The sequence below is a fragment of the Podarcis bocagei genome (assembly GCF_964188305.1).
Source record: "Podarcis bocagei genome assembly, chromosome: 12".
NCBI lineage: Eukaryota > Metazoa > Chordata > Lepidosauria > Squamata > Lacertidae > Podarcis > Podarcis bocagei.
In genome coordinates, this window is record NC_138137.1 from 16,219,106 (window position 1) to 16,235,802 (window position 16,697).

The following is a 16,697-nucleotide window of genomic DNA, read 5'->3' on the forward strand; positions in this document are numbered from 1 at the left end:
GGTGCTCCTAGCTTTGCGAAATAACAATATGTGTCTATTTTCCTATTTTCTATATACAGGGCTATTTTTCTAGAAAAAGAGGTGCCGGAACTCACCATGAACGCCTCCCTTGTTCTCTTATAATAGCAATGGCGCCCACCTGAGAGGGGCCGGAATGGAGTTCCTGTGTGTTCCGGCTGAAAAAAGCCCTGCTTTAAAAAAATAAAATAAACACACTGAGGTGCTTCATATTCACCTAGGTGAAAAGCAAGCAATTTAATGTGACTACAAACTACAAACCCGGGACACGGGTGGCACTGTGGTTTAAACCACAGACCCTAGGACTTGCCGATCAGAAGGTTGGCGGTTCAAATCCCCGCGACGGGGTGAGCTCCTGTTGCTTGGTCCCTGCTCCTGCCAACCTAGCAGTTTGAAAGCACGTCAAAGTGCAAGTAGATAAATAGGTACTACTCTGGCGGGAAGGTAAGCGATGTTTCCGTGTGCTGCTCTGGTTCGCCAGAAGCTGCTTAGTCATGCTGGCCACATGACCCTGAAGCTGTACGCCGGTTCCCTTGGCCAATAAAGCGAGATGAGCGCTGCAACCCCAGAGTCGGCCACGACTGGACCTAATGGTCAGGGGTCCCTTTAGCTTTACAAACTACAAAAGTGAATTGATAGAGAAAGGAGAGTAAGTGGGTATACAGGGGGGAGGAAAACAGGCAAGGTATACAATATTCTGAGATGAAGTTTACTCTTTCTCTATTGAATTTATATCCTCTAAGGAACTCCAGCCTGCAATGCATGGTTATCTTCTTCTCCAGTTTATTCTCAAAACAACCCTGAGAGGTAGGTAAGGCTGAGAAATAGTGACTGGCCCAAGATCACCCAGTGAGCTTTATGTCTGAGTGGGAATTTGATGTTAGGTCTCTGCAGTCCTAGTCCAGTGCTCTCATCACTACACCATACTGCCTCATATATATCATATCAGGTGCCATGTTTTAAAACACTGATAGACAGGCTACATCTTGCATAGTATACCATATTCTGCTGTCATGAGTGCTGGCAGGAAGGCCGCTCCCTGCTGCAAGGCTCATTTCCACCTGGCCTAAGGGGTGGGATCCAGACTCACCCTGAACAGCTAAAAGAGGCTCCTGGGAGGCCACTGAGACATTGCTGGAGCAACTCTTGGTTTGCGGCAACTGGCTAAAATGTTTTAAATGGTTCTAATTTTGGTACCTCTGTTTTTTGTCTGGTTGGTGTTGGTTAGATGTTTAGTTGGAGCTGGTGGTTATTTTAATTTGGGTATAACTGTAAACTGTTTATTGTTTATTTATGTTTATTTATTTATTTATTTGTTTGTTGCTTGTATAGGATATTTTTAATATTTGATGTTTTGTTGTGTTTTTATATATGTTGTAAGCCCAGAGTAGTTGGGAAAACCCAGCCAGATGGGTGGGATATATATATATATATTATTATAAGTTGTCGATCCGTGATCTCAGAGCCCAGGTTTGAACAGCATATGGAGCCACATACCTGCTGAAGCTAAGCAGATCTGGGTATGATCAGTGCCCAGCTGGCAGACCGGCTGGGGACTCCTCTGGCTGCCCCCTTGAGCTCCATGAGAGAAAGGCGGGATTTAAACATGACATAAATGAGACAGCATACATTCTCTCCCTCCCTCCCTCCCTCCCTCCCTCCCTCACTTTCTTTCTTTTTTCTTTCTTTTAGATTTTGAAACCATAGAGACAAAATCATTTTCTTTTATTAAATGAAGAAAGTTTACATTGGGGGTGCTTATATGGAGCATGCTTAGCTTCCACAGGTTGTTGGCATCCAATAAAATATTGGGGGGGGGGCTCAGCCTCTAGGAGTTGGCTCCTATGTTGGCATTTGTCTGTCTCGTGAGTGTGCCTCTAGGAGTGAGGTCACACTGCTAGAGAACCATGGTGTCTGCTGTGGCCGCAGAGACCGGCAACTCATAATTGCTGCCTCCCGTGTTTGCAGCACCAAAGTGACCTCCCTGGGGTGCAAGCCTGGGCAGCGTGCATGGAAGTCCTGGACTGCCCAGGTGACAAGACTTTGGCCTCATTGATGTGGTCCCAAGGAAAGCAGAGCAATACGTTTGACACCAGTTTGGCGGCAGGAGTTGCCCGAATGAGACATACAAGGCGCCACCCAACCGTCTTAGGAACTCCATTCTGGGTTTGTGTAGGGTTTACGTAATCCTTAGCCTTTTCTTCTCCCCAATATGTCCCGCAAGGCAACAGGTATGGAATTTTCCTTGGGGTTTCCTCCTGAAGGCTTTCAGGCAGGGGAGATTGAGGGTCAGTTTCCTTCTCACGGGCAAACCATAGTTAATGGATTTGCCAGGCCTGAGAATCACAGCTGCTTTACTGCTCCTTGTTACTGCTGGGGAGAAAACCACGGTCCCTGACTTGGCATTAGTCCCGAACCAGGGATCGTAGTTTATGCCCCTCCAACCAAATCACAATCAGTAAGCCAAGAACAAACCTTAGCTGCAAATTGTGCTTAGCATGGGGGTGAAACAAACCATAGTCTTTGGTTCAACATAAACCAGGAAGCACGATTTCTTTCTCCCTGGTGATAGTATGGAGGAGTGAAACAGGCACAATTGGTTCCCAACTTTTTTGATATGATGACCCACAAGTTCAAATTCACTTAGAGTGGTGACCCCACTATCCTGTTGTCCCTTGAGTTTTGGACCTTAGGTCTTCAGGAGCCAGCAGTTTCATGCATTTTAACAGGAAGTTTGCCTATTTTATAACCTTGAGGCATCCAAGCAAGAATATACTTAACACCTTTATTAATGTGGAATTAGTTGAAATGTTATTGTACTTTTTAAAAAAAACTTATTTGCGGTCTTGTTTATGGGAATGAAAGCACACCCACCATCTGATTGCAGGATATTGCATCCTAAGCTGGAAAAATTCTTCTGGAGAAATGCGGTTACGCAAGCAGGGTTAGAAATAACAAAGTCTGAGTATCAGTGGGATGGCTAAGCTTGCATTTTGCCAGTGACTAAGCCAATGAGAGGTTTCAAAGTTGCCAGGCATGGTCTCAGGTCATTATTGATACACTATTACTTATTTCAACTAAGCAAACTTCAGGTCACTCTTGGCTTAACTACAGTCATACCTCGGGTTGAATATGCTTCATGTTGAGCACGTTCGAGTTGCGCTCCGCGGCAACCCGGAAGTAACGGAGTGCGTTGCTTCCGGGTTTCGCCGCATGCGCAGATGCTCAAAATGATGTCATGCGCAGAAGTGGCGAAAAGCGACGCATGTGTGCACAGACGTGCCGTCGCTTGTTACGTTTGCTTCTGGATGTGAACGGGGCTCCGGAACGGATCCCGTTCACATCCCGAGGTACCACTGTATTAACTAATCCTGGCAGTTAACTGATCCAGTGACAGTTCACCACAAGATGCTTGTACAGGGAGCTGTTTCAGGCTGTTACAGATCGCCTCTATAAGAGGAATTCATCATACCAGTTAAGGATTAATAACAATAATTATTTTGGATTTAGTTACAAAGTCCATGACCCACTTCGACAGACATTGCATCCCACAGGTTGAGGAACTCTGCATTACATTCATTTGTAGCCCTAACTGTTTCGAGTATATTGTGTGACATTTGTCTTTTAAACCAGGGTGGGGGCAGGCTGATTTACTGAACAAAAATTCCAGATTCTGCTTATTCAGGATGCTTGAGTTGCCATTCAACCACTCTGGTTAGCTGTCATAACTTTGCCTGGAACTAAAACCCCTGCTGTGTGTTTGTGTGTGTGACATGCCTGAGATTCAACAAGTCTGACAGTTAGTGCAACTTTTAAGGATCTGCTGAATATGCTCAGATTTTCCTTTCAAATCAGCATGAAATTTCTGTACAGTGGTACCTCGGGTTACATACGCTTCAGGTTACAGATTCTGCTAACCCAGAAATAGTACCTCGGGTTAAGAACTTTGCTTCAGGATGAGAACAAAAATCATGCTCTGGCGGTGCAGCAACAGCAGGAGGCCCCATTAGCTAAAGTGGTGCTCCAGGTTAAGAACAGTTTCAGGTTAAGAACAGACCTCCAGAACGAATTAAGTACGTAACCAGAGGTACCACTGTAGTAGGATATGACCTGAAATTAAATGGAACCAAGTTTCCTGAGGGTTTTTAATTTTTTATTTTTAGAAAAGTGCATTCCCTTGTCAGATCACTGGAATATGTTGTCTACGACCAGCTGAGGCAGTTGACCAAAATGCACCACACAGCTAATTTAAGCAAATTAATTGCATAGCAAATAATTACCACCTTTTGCATGTCTTCCTTCCAAACCACCCAAAATACAGAAATTAAGTCATCTTCCTTTATTATCCCTGCCAGCCATTATTTGCATCCAGAACTTTGCTTGGTGTTTTGATTTAACTTAACCTGACATTTGTACTGAGTATAGTATATCCCCTTTATTAGGTTTAGCTTATTAAACCCATCAAAATATTGCAGCACTGTAGTGTGTGTGTGTCTGTGTGCGCTCAAACATCACAGCTATATATACTCATAGTGTCTTTGTAATGAATATGAAAGCCTAGAAAAAAACAAGTTATTACTGTACTGAAAATGCCGGCCATTCTGATTTTCTGTCTCTTGTGATTGAGACATTTGGAACTGCCAAGTTAGTTTTGCAAAAATTAATGTTATAAAACAGTTTGTGCAGGGAGAAAGCATGCTGCTTTGTTACAGTTCAGTTTGATGCATACCTGAGTTCAGCAGGGTTTAGTTCTAGGCAAGTGGATATCAGATTGCAGAATAAGTGTCAGTAGTGTATGGTTCATATAACATTGGACTTGGTCTGCATTTCAACCCCACTCAGCCATGGGAAGCCATGAGCAAATCACTCCCACACAGCTATACACTTCTGAAGCTAAAAGTGGGATACATAACTTATCTAAAGCAGTCTCATTGAAGCTGATGCTCTTCAGCTGTTTTGGACTACAAACCCCATCAGCCTCAGCCAGCATAGCCTATAGTTAGGGACATTGAGAGTTGTAGTCCAGATCAGCTGGAAGGCACCAAGACAGAGGAGGTTGATCTAGACCAGATATGGGGAAGCTTTGGCCACGCTTGCTGAGATGGGAGTTGTGGTTTAGTAACATCTAGAGGGTTCAAGGACAGTAGCTTTCTCCAGATCATCTTAGCAGTGTAGCCAGGTAGACCTGAGACGAGAGGGCAAGTGTTGGTTACAACTACAGTTGAGGAATTGAGATGGACCTACACAAAAGATGGCACCCGGTGACTCCATTGGCTTAAAAGGAATCAAAATCTCAGATTTCTCAGATCTGCATCTAGAGGGCTCACATTTCTGAATATGAAAGATGCTAAGGCCATGCTTATCTAGAAATGTCACATTCTTAGAATCTTTGCTCCCTCCTCAGAGAGGTACGGAGGCAACTGTGGTTAATGTGTGACTTAAGGAAATTACATTTCGCACATGCACAGAGCGCCCTCTTTCCGCATACTTCATACATTTGAAATCAAAATAGTCCAGACCTAAACTCTGCCACTTTGTGGCTCAAATTGAGCTTTGTATGCACACCACTCTAAAGTGACCCACTCACACTCTTCATAGGTGATGCGTAGATGGGTCTACAGGATAATAATTGGAATATCCGGGTCAAAGCCAAGGACACATCTCCCCCTCTCGCCATCTGAACTCAAGAGTCTCCCCAAATAGCTAAGACAAAATTTTAAAAAGTTGATATGTACCTTTAATGCAAATAGGTAAAGTAAACTGTGATTGAGCTGAGGTTCCCCAAAAAGAACAGGGAAAGGACTTCTGAACGGTGAGGCATGTTCTCTCTTCAAGATTTGTGTTTTATAACCAACTCAAACAGGGACGCAGGTGGCGCTGTGGGTAAAAGCCTCAGCGCCTAGGGCTTGCCGATCGAAAGGTCGGTGGTTCGAATCCCTGCGACGGGGTGCGCTCCCGTCGTTCGGTCCCAGCGCCTGCCAACCTAGCAGTTCGAAAGCACCCCCGGGTGCAAGTAGATAAATAGGGACCGCTTACAAGCGGGAAGGTAAACGGCGTTTCCGTGTGCGGCTCTGGTTCGCCAGAGCAGCGATGTCACGCTGGCCACGTGACCCGGAAGTGTCTTCGGACAGCGCTGGCCCCCGGCCTCTTGAGTGAGATGGGCGCACAACCCTAGAGTCTGGCAAGACTGGCCCGTACGGGCAGGGGTACCTTTACCTTTACCAAACAGCATATTCTTTTTCAGCTTCGATAATTATAAAACTGTGCAACTTGGACCGGGTCGCGCACGCATTTCGCTCCCAAGTGCACCCTGCCTCTTCCCTGCACACTGCCCCCCTCCCCCCAGCTGTAGCTGGGTTTCAAAAAATTGATATGCACGCTGCCAACTTGAAAAACATGAACTCCTAATTTGCATGCACTTGTGGAAATTAAAGATGGACGGTTGGTGGCCTAATACAAAGGGAAGACGCTACAATTATTTCTAAGATAAAACAGAAAGAATAAAACTAACCATTTGGCCATAGAACGTTATGTGGCCTTTGAAACAGCGTTCCTGCCTTTTTAGAATGCTGCCCTTGCCAGCTGGTCTCTTATAGCATCTTTGCTTCCCTTTGCCTCATTGGGTGGGGAGTGTAAATTGGCTTTTAGCATGCCAATCTCCCATTCATTTCTCTAATACCTTCCTGTACATACGAAGGTAATTACAGCTTCCCCCCTTCCCTCCAGACCACAGCGTGTTTCTCTCCCCACCCTCAACCCGCGTTCTCTTTAACTCCCATGCAATTCATTCTCAGCTCCTTACAGCACGTAGCTGGAACAAAGGGGAAATATCAACACTTGCTCTTAACGCCTATACACTTCTCTGACACAATGCCACAAAAATGCCTGCGTGAGATCTTGAAATATTTGGGAACTTCTCTCTCTCTCTCTTTAATTACAGCTGATATTGTGGAGGATTCCAAGGAAATGAGTACAGGCACTGAACACATTGCGTGTCTTTTGTGATGCCACTCAAAACTGGCTGTCAAAATTCCCCATCAAGGAATACTGTTACCTAGCAATTATGCGCATCTATTAGCTAAGCACCCATTCTCTCTCCAGAATGCTTTATGACTCTTATCTTTTCAAAGGAAGCTCATATCTTATCTCGGTGACTGGTAGAGAGAGGGCTGCAAACACACCTCCCCAAGGCAGATTCCCTCTGATGACAAATTATTTAAAGACAGGGATATTGCGCCCGCTTTCAAGCCACTATCATCAAGAGCCAGAGTTGTCCTTTTTAATTTGTATAGACAATGACTGAAATCCCAGGAAGCTGCCTTATTCAGAGCATTGGTCCTGGAAATTGAACCCCGGGATTTTCTGCATGCTCTGTCACAGAGCTATAGCCGTTTCCCAATCCACTGAAGCCATTTGTTGGGGAAGAGAAAACTATGTACTCGGAGATTTTAAAGAAATCACCACCAATGCCTTTTACACGACTGAGGAGGCAAGCTGCTTTTCAGTTTGAAACGTGGCTTGCCTCTTCGGCAACAGGTGTGGCAATAGTGGGAACTTCAAGGAAGCCTGTACATTTAGTGGTCCCTCACACAGTATTCCTGGACTGCATCCACTATTGGCGAAAGCTGCGCATATTAAAGTGTTATATAGCCAGCTGTGGTTTGGTAGATAGAGAGTCTTGGGTTCAAATGTTAACTTAGCTATGGGTGGCCTTGCACAACTGGCTAACTCCCAAGCTATCTTGTAAGGTTTTTATGGGGATAAAATGGATATAAACCCACATGCACTGCCCAGAATGTAAAATTGTGAAGTTGCCTTGGTGGGGAAATTACTGTCAGTTGTACTGTGAAAAAAACCGAAAACCATTTCTGCAATTAATGCCAACTCAGTTTCATTCCCGTAAATTTAAATTAGTATATTTTATCATGTGGGTGGTAAACTAGCAGAGTCGTTATTATTATTTATTTTTTAAATGGAGGAAATATCATTATTTTTGCTTTTATGTACCCCAGCATATCTGCACTTACAGATGCTTATGAGTGAACAAGGAGAGAACTCAGGGCAGTCAATGGCAAAGCCCCCACAATTGTTTTGTTGTTTGTGGCATCTAATATAATGTTTATTGTCCTTGGATTGCACCGCTCACCACTAAGGGCAAACAAGATGGAAAATGAACCGTAACCCAAAGCTAGAGACAAGAAGATAAAACAACAGTTTATTGTTAATTACTCTGGAAACATAAAAACATGCTCCCTGCAAGCTTCAACTTCCAGATGCTCCGTTGTAAGTGGACCCACACAACAAACCTCACATTTGCACACTTCGGTGGTTTGGATGTGATTTCTTTAAAATGACAACTGTGTTTCATCAAGAATCATCAACAACTTGATGGTCAAATTTGCAGGTTTGTTTTAAAATGAATTCCAAAGGAATTGCATTGGCAGTTCTTTCATTACCCAAAGAACACACCACTGATATAAACCTGCTTTATCCCTACATTTTGCACTTAACAACTGGACAGATGTGTGCATCACTCAGCCGGGGTTGGAATAGAATTCAGAGATGACCAGCTTCTTTTCATTTACCAACAGCCCTTATAGTTGAATATGTGAAAGGCCAAATCTCTCAGGCAAAACTGTTTTATTTTGTTTTGTTTCAAAGAGTGGCTGGGGCAATCCAGCCAGATGTACAGGGTATCATTAGTCTTATTATTCTTATTATTAAAACGGACATACATTGTTTTGCTAGGCAAGATAACAATCTTAGTGTAGCTGCTAGGGTTGGGCAGTGGTGGACTTTGGGCTCTCAAATTTCAGCGGCACCCTGTGCAACTCTAAAATTAGACACCCCCAGCCTCTGGCGCTCTGTTTTACACCATTGTTTTGGCGCTCCCTGCACCACTGTGCTCAGTGCAACCACACCAGTTGCACCACCCTTAAACCACCTCTGGAGTGGCAAGTCAACTCAAAGCCAAAAGGAAGCATCAAAAACAGGTGTCTAACTCAGATCATATTTCATAAAATAATTGAGGGAAAATGGAGGGGCAGATCTGAAACATGGCTAAGAACCATGTTCCTCACAGGCTAAGAACCACCACTGCTTGTCACGAGGTCCACTAGAAATGGTGGGCCTGTTCTCTGTGGACACCCATGACTCACTAGCTAAAAATAGGACGACATGCGGGTGAGTGGGAGAGGAGTAGACTCTTGCAGCATTTCCCCTAAAACCCTGCTAAAGCAGCACACTGGAACGTCGTTCTTCTTTTGCATTCTGGCATTCTGGCCACCTCTGCCAAACTTGGATTTTGCAACGTGGCAAATGTCCGGACTCTATGGAAGCTGACAGTGGTGTGCATCTTGGAACAAACACTCGTAGTGAAATTGGCTCTTACCAGATCTTGTCATCTTGGTGGCAAATGTCAATATTTTAATGTAGTTCACTGAATCCCGTTTTTCTTCCACATAATTTGGGTTACCTTTGCTTGGAATTTGGGGCAGCAGTAAGGAAGCGCGTATCTGCACGTGCACCTGTATTATTGTGCAAATTACACATAGCTGTGATGCAGAATTATTGCTCTCTTCTTTTACAGCTTGCTGAGCAACACTGATTGTTATATGAGTCCCAGTGGTACTGATAACACTTGATTTTTTTAAATTTTTCTTTTGTATGCCTTGAGGGAGCTGACCAGATTCCCATTGACTCCTGATTACGTATGATGTGTATTTATGCAGTGTGAATTGAGTTAATCAACGGCAAGATTTTATCAGTTGCATTTAATATTCACTAAACTTTCTCGGGGGACAAGGGTGGCGCTGTGGTCTAAACCACAGAGCCTAGGGCTTGCCGATCAGAAGGTCAGTGGTTCGAATCCCCGCGATGGGGTGAGCTCCCATTGTTCGGTCCCAGCTCCTGCTCACCTAGCGGTTCGAAAGCACGTCAAAGTGCAAGTAGATAAATAGGTACTGCGCCGGCAGGAAGGTAAACGACGTTTCCGTGCGCTGCTCTGGTTCACCAGAAGCGGCTTAGTCATGCTGGCCACATGACCCGGAAGCTGTCTGCGGACAAACGCCGGCTCCCTCGGCCTATAGAGCGAGATGAGCGCGCAACCCCAGAGTCGTCCACGACTGGACCTAACGGTCAGGAGTACCTTTACCTTTACCTTACTTTCTCGGTGTGGTTTTAATGCACATTATGCTCTGTTTCTGGTCTAATATACATACGAGCATTCTGCTGCATATCAGTCAAAAGTTCCCTGGGTGTACTCCTCCTTCACTCCTGCTGCCACACCATAGACAAAACATGCCAGAATCAGGCTTGTTGTGTCATCTGAATTTGGACTCATGGTTTGTTTTGGGGAAGAAACCATGAGCCCAGGTTCAGACATAGGACTATCCAGACTCTAGCTTGTTTCATCCAGGGTGCAGCAGCAATTTGAGCTGAGAAGGAGTAGAGTGAGAACCTTTCAGTGGCACCAACACACTGTGCATTCACATTAAACCCTAGTTTGTTATTAAGTAGGTTTGATGGGACACACAGACTAGGCCATCATCTCTGGGTTCCTCCAGACAACCAGTTTATGATTGCACCGTGCTTAACACAGAGGTTAGGCTACGTCCATTGAGCATTCACTCAATTTGTTTGAGAGGAAGTTAGTTACACGACAATGAGGATTTATCTTGATTCGTTTGCAGGGTGTTTCTATGTCATCTTATTCCTCATTTGTTCATCCCATACTTTTCAGTGCATGTCCTTGCCACTTTCCTAATTGTGAAAGGTTGTTTGTTTGTTTTTAAGTAGATTTGTCGTGCTGGAGCAGTGTTTCCCTAACTTGGATCTACAGCTGTTTTTGGACTACAACTCCCACCATCCCTTGCTAGCAAGACCAGTGGTCAGGGATGATGAGAATTGTAGTCCAAAACCAGCTGGAGACCCAATTTGGGGAAACACTGTGCTGGAATGATAAAGTGCTTGGGTCCATTTCGATGGCGCAACCCAAAATTTCTACTTTGAGCTTGAATCTTTCCTGGAAAATAATGACAGTCTGGAGCATGGGTAGGCAAACTAAGGCCTGGGGCCTGGATCCAGCCCAATCGCCTTCTCAATCCGGCCTGTGGACGGTCTGGGAATCAGCGTGTTTTTACATGAGTAGAATGTGTCCTTTTATTTAAAATGCATCTCTGGGTTATTTGTGGGGCCTGCCTGGTGTTTTTACATGAGTAGAATGCGTGCTTTTATTTAAAATGCATCTCTGGGTCATTTGTGGGGCATAGGAATTTGTTCTTTTTTTTTCTCTTTCAAAATATATTTTTTTTTTTTTTTAATAAAATTTTTATTGGTTTTACGAAATTTTTTAAAAAACAAACAAACACTTAAGAAAACAAACATACACGTATAATTTCATAACATATTTTCATAAACCTCTTTTCTAAGACTTCCCCATACCCCCCCTTTCTGCATCCCAATGTCCATAATTTTATAGCAACTCCCAATTGTTACTTTCCAACCTTAATCATCTTAGTCATCTCTATATTCTAACCTTATGTCACTGTATCCCTTTGTTCCTAAGAACCAAAACACTCTAACATTCATTAAGTTTATAATAGTCCTTAAGATATCTTTTGAATTTTCTCCATTCTTCTTCCGCTGTCTCTTTTCCTTGATCACGGATTCTGCCTGTCATCTCTGCCAATGTCATATAGTCCATCACTTTCATCTGCCATTCTTCCAGAGTGGGTAGATCTTGTGTCTTCCAATACTTTGCGATGAGTATTCTTGCTGCTGTTGTAGCGTACATGAAAAAAGCTCTGTCCTTCTTTGGCACCAATTGGCCGACAATGCCCAAGAGAAAGGCCTCTGGTTTTTTAGGAAAAGTACATTTAAGTACCTTTTTCATTTCATTATAAATCATTTCCCAGAAAGCCTTAATCTTCGGGCATGTCCACCAAAGGTGGTAGAAGGTACCTTCAGTCTCTTTGCATTTCCAACATTTGTTATCGGGCAAATGATAAATTTTTGCCAGCTTGACTGGGGTCATGTACCACCTGTATACCATTTTCATAATGTTTTCCTTTAAGGCATTACATGCCGTAAATTTGATACCGGTGTTCCATAACCATTCCCAGTCATCTGACATAATGTTATGACCAACATCCTGTGCCCACTTAATCATGGCTGATTTGACTGTTTCCTCCTCTGTATTCCACTTCAGCAACAAGTTATACATTCTAGATAAATTCTTAGTGGTAGGTTCTAGCAATTCGGTTTCTAATTTTGATTTTTCCACCTGGAAGCCGACTTTCCTGTCCTGTTTAAAAAATTCCATTATTTGACGGTATTGAAACCAATTTTCCACTTTATGTTTCAATTTTTCCTGGCTTTGTAATTTGAACTTATCTCCATCCTGTTCTAAGATTTCCCAATACTTCGGCCATCCGACCTCCATATTGAGTTTTTTCACAGCATTAGCCTCCACTGGTGACACCCATCTAGGGGTTTTATTTTCCAATAGATCTTTATATCTTATCCAAACATTAAACAATGCTTTTCTAACAATGTGATTTTTGAAGGCACTGTTAACTTTATCATACCAAAGATATGCATGCCAACCAAAAGCATTGTTGAAACCTTCCAGATCCAAGATGTCTGTATTCTCGAGGAGCATCCATTCTTTGAGCCAGCAAAAAGCTGCTGCCTCATAGTACAATTTTAGGTCCGGCAGGGCAAAACCCCCTCTTTCTTTAGCATCTGTCAGTATTTTAAATTTAATTCGGGGCTTTTTGCCCTGCCAGACAAATTTCGAAATATCTTTATGCCACCTCTTAAAACATTCCATCTTGTCAATAATCTGCAAGGTCTGAAACAAAAATAACATTCTAGGCAATACATTCATTTTAATTACTGCAATTCGGCCTAACATTGACAGTTTCAAATTTGACCATATTTCTAAGTCTTTTTTGATTTCTGACCAACATTTCTCATAGTTGTCCTTATACAAATTCTGATTCTTGGATGTTAGATAAACCCCTAGATATTTGACCTTTTTGACCACAGTCAAACCTGTTTCCTCTTGAAATTTCTCCTTTTCCATATCTGTTAGGTTTTTCCCTAAAACTTTGGTTTTTAGCTTGTTCAACTTAAATCCAGCTACCTGGCCAAACTGTTGTATTATTTCTAATACCTTTTTCGTACTAGTGTTTGGCTCTTGCAAAGTCAATACTAAGTCATCTGCGAACGCTCTTAATTTGTAATGTTTAGCTCCGACCTGCACACCTTTAACCTGCTGGTCATTTCTTATCATATTCAGCAAGACCTCCAGAACTGTAATAAAGAGTAATGGGGAGATCGGGCACCCCTGTCGTGTTCCTTTTTCTATCTTAAGCTCCTCAGTCACCACATTATTTACAATCAGTTTGGCCTTTTGTTCAGAGTATATTGCAGCCATACCATTCTCAAAACCCGGACCTACCCCCATCCTATGCAGATTCTTCTTCATAAAACTCCAAGAAATATTGTCAAAGGCTTTCTCCGCGTCTACAAATATCAATACTGCTTTAGTGTTTATATTCACCTCTAGCTTTTCCAGAATGTCTATAACATTCCTTACATTGTCCGCCAGGTGTCTTTTAGGGAGAAAGCCTGCTTGGTCCTTATGAATCATCTCCATCAAAACTCTTTTAAGTCTTTTTGCCAAAATGTCTGCAAAAATTTTGTAATCCACATTGAGCAATGATATTGGGCGGTAGTTCTTGAGTTGGGTCTTTTCAGTCTCTGACTTTGGTATGAGTGAAATGTATGCCTCTTTCCACGATTCAGGTGCCCTTTTTCCTTCAAGGATCTCATTACAAACTTCTCTTAATGGTTGAATCAACCATTCCTTCAGCGATTTGTAGTATCTAGAAGTCAATCCATCTGGTCCCGGAGATTTGCCCAGTTGCATATTCTGAATGGCAGCCTCTATCTCTTGTTCTGAGATTCTCTGGTTCAAGTCCATCTTACTTTGCTGAGAGATGTTTTGTAATCCATATCTTCCAAGGAATTTGTCTATATCTTCTTCATTTTGCGGGCCTTGAGTATAGAGTTTTTTGAAATAACTTAAAAAGCAATTTCTAATTTCATTGGGTTTAGATATGTTCTTTCCATCCACCTCTAGACTTGTAACTGTATTTAGTTTCTGCCTTTTCTTCAATTGCCATGCCAAAAGTTTACCACATTTATTTGCTGATTCAAAAGTTTTTTGCTTCATTTGCTTTATCTTCCATTCAATCTCTTGGTTCATCAATTCCATATATTGGGTTTGATATAACTTGATCTCTCTTAAAATGTCCTGAGACTTTGGTTTTGTTCTTAATTTCCTCTCTCCTTCTTTTATCATTTCCAAGATCTTCTCTTTTTTCTCATTTTGTTTTTTCCTCTTTATTGAGTTTTGTTGAATCAAAAGTCCTCTCATAACCGCTTTACTTGCATCCCAGATCACTCTTTTCTCGACGTCGGTCCTCAAATTTATTTCAAAATAGTCTTTTAGGGTCTTTTGGGCCTTCGTGAGAATCTCCTTATCTCGAAAGAGGGTGTCATTCATTCTCCATCTAAATTGACCAGTTATTGTGGGTTTCATCTCCATCTTCACGGCGTTATGGTCGGAGCAAGTTTTTGGGCAGATTTCCACTTTCTTAATCTTTGGAGCCAGTCCACTAGTAACCCAGATTTGGTCAATTCTGGTCCAGGTCATCATTGCTTGGGAGAAAAAGGTTCCCTCTCTCTCCAGAGGGTTCCTTGTTCTCCAAATGTCTATCAAATCCATATTTTCTGTCATTTCGAAAAAAGTCTTAGGGAGTCTCCCTTCTTTAGTGACTGTTAATCTTTGTGCCTTGTCCATATTAGTGGAGACCACGCCATTCATGTCTCCCATGATTATCATATTGTAATCCAAATAGTCCGTCAAGGTTTCATGAAGTCTCTTAAAGAAGTCAGATTTGCCTTCATTTGGTGCATAAATTCCAACAACTAAGAATTTTTCTCCATGTACTTGTATCTCCACAGCCAGATATCTCCCTTGTTCATCTTTGAATATCATTTTTGGAGCCCATTTCTCCTTCACATATATTACAACTCCTCTCTTCTTAACTTTATCTGATGAAATAAATTCTTGTCCTAGCCTTTTATTTGAAAGTAATCTCCTATGGGCTCTGGTTATGTGAGTTTCTTGTAAGCATATCAAGTCCAATTGTTCTTTATTCAATATATGAAATACTTGTCTTCTCTTCAAAGGCCCATTGAGCCCATTACAATTCCAACTAAGGAATTGCAGAGCCATCTTGTTATTTTCTTAAGACTCCTCCAACAGCTCCAAGTTGTTGCTCTTCTTCTGATGGTAATGATTTTTGTCCAGGCAAGAGATTCAAGATGTCCAATGCTCTCCTCTGTTCTGCAAGTACGTCCACAGTCCCCTTCTGTAAATCCTCCTGGTATCTTGCCAAAAATTTGTCTTTGTCTTGAATTGTCTTTATTTTCACTTTCTTTGCCTTGTAGTCAAATGACAGTCCTTGTGGGAACTCCCACCTAAAGCGAATAGTGTTCTTCTTTAGCAAGAGAACCAGGTCCTTGTAAAAGTTTCTTAAGTCCAGAATGTATTTTGGGATGTCTTTAAAGATCTGTACAGCTGAGTTTCCAATTTGCAGGGCCTTTTCGAAGTGTAATCCTAATATTTTGTCTCTTTCCTCCTTGGATCTGAGTGTAATCAAACAGTCTCTCGGTGTCTTTCTATCTTGCTTTTTACCCAATCTGAAGGCAGTCGTAATTTTAAATTCGTCTTCCTCAAGGTCCCAACAATCCACAAACTCCCGTGTCAAGTATTCCACAAGGCTGTCTCTTTCGTTCTCCGGAATCAGTCTTAATTTTAAATTTCTCTCTTTCCTCTGTAAGTCCCACAAGGCCAATGTTGCATCATGCTCATAGACCTTCTTGGCAAGGGGCTCTAGCTTCTCCTGTGTCTCTCCGGCAGTGGCTTTGGCCTCCTCGGCAATTTGACGCGTGGTGGCGTTCTCCTCTACCAATCTATTTATAGATTCTGTATTCTGATTCAGTCTTGCTGATATTTCTGTTAATTTTTGTGTGTTCTCTGAAGTCTGTTTTGTCAAAGACTCCAGGGTTTGGTTTATCTTGAGCAAGGCCTCTGTCACAGCTTCCATAGAGACGGCTGCTCCTTTGTCTTGACCTGTTGTTCCTGCTGATCCGGCTGTTGCGCCTGAAATTGAACCTCTTTTCTTTGCCTGTTGCAGCTGCAGCTGTTGTTGTTGCTGTTGTTGCTTGATCTTGGCTCTTGTCACTATCTCTTCTTGTGGGCCACTCATGTCAAGGTCAATTCCCACGGGATTTGTTCTCCCTTGGAAAATTCCACTGTCTTAAGCCGTGCCGAACTTTACTTTATCCTCTAGAGGGAGCAAATCAAAATGGCCATAGAACAAAATTTCCAAGTACCAAAACAAAGAAGACAGTCCAAAAAGTGAGAAAAAGGGGAAATTAACACAGTCCAAGCCAATGTTACTAAATCAAATTGCCACAGTTGCCCAATTTATACTGTTTCTTCTTGTGATATACAATAGTCAGGCAGTGTAAAAATTTCTACTTTGAGCTTGAATCTTTCCTGGAAAATAATGACAGTCTGGAGCATGGGTAGGCAAACT

At 42.5% G+C, this 16,697-nt stretch overlaps 1 long non-coding RNA gene across 8 annotated transcripts in view; it reads left to right on the top strand.

Moving 5' to 3' along the window:
• The window catches only part of LOC308570213, a 114,089-nt gene that overhangs the window by 81,759 nt on the left and 15,633 nt on the right, over window positions 1-16,697 (top strand). The window contains exon 4 of one of the 8 annotated variants that reach the window (XR_014000979.1): window positions 4,705-4,773. The exons of the other annotated variants lie outside the window; for them this stretch is intronic. This is a non-coding gene — a long non-coding RNA (uncharacterized lncRNA). Of the gene's footprint in view, window positions 1-4,704; window positions 4,774-16,697 lie in introns of those variants that run through there. 8 annotated transcript variants of the gene reach the window in all.